Source organism: Elephantulus edwardii, unplaced genomic scaffold (assembly GCF_000299155.1).
Source record: "Elephantulus edwardii isolate Elephantulus edwardi_28Jun2011 unplaced genomic scaffold, EleEdw1.0 scaffold00095, whole genome shotgun sequence".
NCBI lineage: Eukaryota > Metazoa > Chordata > Mammalia > Macroscelidea > Macroscelididae > Elephantulus > Elephantulus edwardii.
Window position 1 is genome coordinate 2,542,113 of NW_006399845.1, and position 5,454 is coordinate 2,547,566.

The window sequence follows — 5,454 nt, forward strand, 5'->3', positions numbered from 1 at the left end:
GTCCAGTGGTGAGAATCTTTGTCTTCTTGACATTGAGCCTCAGTCCATACTGAAGGCTGCAGTCCTTGACCCTGTGCAGCAAGTGCATGAGGTCCTCCTCAGTTTCAGCAAGCAGGGTTGTGTCATCTGCATAACTCAGATTGTTAATAGATCTTCCACCTGAGTGAAAATGGTCACTTGCCACACACCTACCAGATTGTCTGTGTACCCAGCAAACAGAATCTGGCAATCAGCAAACCTGGCCAAGGAGGTGTGCTGGGGTGGTTCAGCATTGTTACTGCTGCTGCTAACTTGTTGCTTCAGTTCATCTACAATGATCTTGCCCTCCAAGTTCCAGTTCTTGACACTGGAGCCTGTGACAGCACAAAGCCCATAGCAGTTAGGCTGAAGCTCAGAACATTGATGATGTCACCACCATCAAGAGTATAGAGATGCTTGCCTCCATTGAGGTCCTACAGCATAACCTGGCCATCCTTTCCTCCAGAAGCACAGAGGGATCTGTCTGGAGAGACAGTCACAGTGTTCGTGTGGCCGATGTGGTTCGTTTTCAGCTTGCAATTAGCCAGCATCCACACCTTGACCAACTTGTTCCAGCCACAGGAAACAATGATGGGGCTGCTGTTGTTGGGCGAGAAACGGACATAAGAGACCCATTCCAAGTGACTCTCATCCTGGACAGTGTACTTGCAGACACCCACACCACTTGTTGGTTTTGTCTCTGGATCCTGAGACACTCTGCTGATTGTCACAGAAGGCCACACTCAGCACATCATTTGTATGCCCTACAGATCGGTGCATGGTAGTATCCATTGTGAGATTCCAAAGGCATAATGTTCCATCCCAGGAACCAGAAAGGGCAAACTGGCCATCAGAGGAGATGACCACATCACTAACAAAGTAGGAGTGACCATGCAGAGCTAACTGAGGGATGCCGTAGTTGGTTTCATCTCAGGTCAGCTTCCACGTGAAGATGGTCTTATCTAATGGGGCAGACAGTATCATGTCTGGGAACTGTGGGGTGGTCGCAATTTCGGTCACCCAGCCATTGTGGACCTTGAGGGGGTCATGGAAGGTCGTCTGTTCAACCACGTCTACGGTCGGTGCGGGGGTCACCGCAGCAATGAGGATGGCAATAGATAACGCAGCGATACCAAGAGCATCCATCCAAAACTCTTAATATCTTCTTTTTTTCCCTCCCCTTTTGGACAAACCACAAATACAGTCACTTGAGATTATGAGTTCTAGAGATCTCTTCAAAATTTTTTGGCCATCAATTACAGATACTGCTGATTACACTCTTCATTGGGCTTGAAGAGTTATTCTGTGATTATGAATTCATTCTCACAGACACTGCAATATTTTTTCTGGGGTTGTTTTGAAAGCCTGGATCATTATTTCCTTATTTTGGTTTCTTTTCTTTTTGTTCTACTGCAATTTTCAAAGTCTTTCTTGATACACATTTTGGGAGTTTTAATTTTCTGACTCTGTAATGATCTTTTTCTTTCCTTATGGAAGATATGTTTAATGCCATCTCCCATCTCATCTGGTCTACAGACATGAAGCCTCGTGGATTGCTGGAATATCATTTGAGATATTTTAAACAAAGAAATATAGCCCTAGGTGTACTTACTAGCATATGCTAAGAAATGTGGAAGATCTGACCAACCAACTGGAAGAGGTGCATATCTGTTCACATTTCAAAAAATGGTGATCTGAAAGAGTTAAAAAAATTTGACTAATATAATTAACATGTAAGCCAAATCTTGCTGAAGATTATCCAAACATGACTGGAATAATACATGAAAAAGGAACTTCTAGACATTTCAATTGGCTTTAGAAGGGCCTGTGGCATCAAAGCTGTCACTGTTGGTGTCAGATAAATCTTGGATGAAAGCAAAGTCTATTGGAAAGATGTTTACTATACAAAGCATTTGACTATGCAGATAATGACAAATTATAGATAACACTGAATTACAAAATATTTAATTATGCTTCTATATAACCTGTGCATAGAGCAAGAAACAATTGTCCAAATAGAACATGGCTATATTCCATGACTTAGTAACAGAAAAGATGTGTGTTAAGGCTGTGTTCTTTCACTATACTTATTCAATCTGTATGCTGAGAAAATAATTTGAGAAACTAGACTATATGACAAAGAATGTGGCATCAGGATTGGAAGAAGATTCATGAAAACCTATATTATATAGATGACACAGCCTTGCTTGCAGAAAATGTATAAGTCTTGAAGGACTTAATAAAGAAGGTCAAAGACTACAACTTTAAATACTGAAATTGAATAAAAAAACCCAAAAATCTTTACCACTGGACAAATAGCTCTCATCACAAGAAATGAAGATTGACTTTGTCAATTATTTCATTTTACTTGGATCTAAAATCAATACCCACAGTAGTAATAGACAAGAAATAAAAAAAAAACAACACCCTTTTAAAAAAAGTAGTAAAGAGCAAGAGTATCAGTTTATAGACTAAGGTGTTTCTGATACAAGCCAGGGTGTTTTGAATTGCTTCCTACACATCTTATAGCTGGACATAAATAAAGAACATGGAAGAAAAATTCATGTCTTTGAATTATTGGTAAAATAACAATGAATATCCTGTGGGCTGCCAAAAACAATAAACAAATCTGTTTTGGAGTGAATGAAACCACAGTATGCCTTAGAAGCAAGGATGGTGAAACTTCAACTCATATTCGTTTCACATGTAGTCACAAGGGGCCAGCCCTGAAAAAGACATAATTCTGAGAAAGGTACAGGATCAATGAAAAAGGGAAGAACCTGAATAAGATAGATGACACAATTACTACACCATTAGCTCATGTGTGGCAGAGATTATAGCATGATCATGGTGTAGGATAGGCGTGATTTTATTCTGTTGTTGAAGGTATTTAATAACAATATAATGTCTTGCAGAGATGGGAAATCACTAAGTACTTTGGTGAGTATGAAAGAGTTTGGGATTTACTTCTTAGCTAAAGAAAGTATTCTTTGTTCTACATAAACTAATTTAGCTAAATATCAACCATTCACTGTTATTAAAGTACATGATGAGATCTCGCGCAGGAGTCATGACTCATAATACGATTGTACCTACCTGTAAACTCTTTGTAGTTTAATTGCACTGTACTTCATGAACAACTACAGCACAGAAAGAGGACAATGCATCAAGAGACATAGAAACAAATGTCCCTAACTGTGGTTCCTAGAATGGAATGGAAGCCCCTTTAGGAATATGAAAGTGCTGTGAGGTCTGGGGGATCTGCTTTCTCTTCAGCCCCTGCCATGTTGCTTTGTGCACAGTGGGCTTTCAAAGCTCTGTTATATGAGGGAGGTAATTAACCACAAAAAGCCACAGTCTAGTAATCTTCATTTATGTATAAGCTATTTTTATTATTTAAGTTTGTAATTTCTTTTTCTGTGCTAAAAGAACATATTGCCGATTTTATACCAAAAGTCTGTAGGGAAATATCTGTAAACAAGAGAGATTTGCAATTTGAAAATATACATTTCCATTTATTCTTCAAAAACGTAGCAGCTTTCCTTAGCTAGTGCGTTGTTTAATCAGTCCCCAAAGCTGAGTAAATGGGAGATGAGCTAGTCTTGAACCACAATCTAGCAAGATGAGTCATTATTAATTTTTTCAGACCTTGTTAATGTAATTATTAATGAGTTGCTGCTTTTCTGGATAACTAATTTCCTTTAAATTATTATTATTGAAGTATAAATACAGGAAAATACTCCCAGTTAAAATTAGAATACTACCCTTCATCAAGTAAGATAAAGGAAAGAAAACAGAGTTTCAGAAGACTCAATTTTACCTGTTAAATTCCTTGAATTAAAATGAAATTATAAGTAATGTGGAGACTGAGATAGAACAGTCCTAAACATTGCAAGTAAGAGAATATTAGTAAAATATTTATAAAATAATTTTCAAATATGAATCTTAGATGTGTCACTGTACTTGGACCCAGTAAAGTTACTTGTAGAAAAGAATAATAATATTAAGTTGTATAGATAGGTTTATATACAAGGATACTCACCACATTTTTAGTGAGAACAACAAAATCAAAACAACACCAATGTACACAACAATGTACACAACGAAGATGTGGAAGTGTAAAAAAATTACATAAGTTTGTGATGTAATACTCACTTATCATTAAAGTTACTGCTCATAATTAGAAAGACTATTTAATGGCACAGCCAAGATGCTGTGTTGGTGAAAAGTGAATCAAGGTAGGACATGAAAGGTCAAATGATAAAATGTTTTGTGAAAGGATTTTCATTTAATTAAACCAAGTCTCTAGATTTGTAAGTTAGCTCTTGTAAGTGGAGGAAGCGCTGATGCCCTAGCTCATTGGGAGTTGTGCTCGTAACCCAGAAAAATTCTGGATTGAAACACCAGTGTCTCTGTTGGAGAAGATGGGCTATCATTTCCACTGCTATTTACAACATTGGTAACCCAATGGAATGTCAGCTCTTTGTCAGGCAATGAGTTTGAGTAGAGCTTTTTAGTTTGATTCAGTTTCCAAAATTTGAAAGTATAATTTACAATTATACTTAACTTATACTTAATTATAAACAATTAAGTATTATGTTCTCCATAAAATTCTTGAGACTTGACAGTTTTGTGACACATTGACCTGGCAGGGGAGGTCTGAGCTAAAGAAGGCCAGCCCTCTGGATCTGAGTCTGTTGGTGCACACCTGACTACCTGTTGTACCCAGTGATAGCATCTTCCTGGAAACGGAATGATTTCTTCTGTCAGCATGAATCTTGTTTTGTAAAACACACATATGCACATACTTTCTCAGAGTGGGATAATAGGTGATTTTAATTTTCTTTTTTATGTTATTTGCATTTTACAAATGGTATTAAAAAGCATGATTGCTTCGTGACTAGAAATAAGTAAATATGATTTTTCCAATGTAAAACACTTAACATCATGGAGCCCCAGGCTAAAATATTATAAATGGCAAATGTTAACACTCATCTTGGGAGAAAATTACATTCACGAATCTCTTTAACCAAAATAGAAGGCCAAGTTATTGATTTTTTTTTCTTTTACAGAGTTTCTTTTTTCTTTGTAGAACATTATTTAATAAAAATACATTATTGAAATCTAAATGAGATGGCACTGCCTTCCTACACTAAATTGCTTCCCCCCTTAAGTATTATACCTTCACCTCAATTCTAAATGAAAAATAGCTTTGCATTTAAGAAAACCATTTTGCTCACAAGCCAAGTAATAAACACTAATGATAATAAGAGGCCAACGAATGAGAACTGGTATCACTCAGATTGTGATTTTACAGGGATAAAAGTTAAATTTTTTATTAAGTTTCAAATGAATTAGCTTTATTAACTGTAGTGAAAGGAATATGTAGTATCCATAAAATGATGATACAGGATATAAAAAGAAAAAATGTTTCTG

At 36.7% G+C, this 5,454-nt stretch overlaps 1 pseudogene; it reads right to left on the reverse strand.

Annotated features, from left to right (window-relative positions):
• Positions 1-135: 135 nt before the first annotated feature.
• Positions 136-1,053, reverse strand: LOC102848960 (annotated as a pseudogene).
• Positions 1,054-5,454: the final 4,401 nt, after the last annotated feature.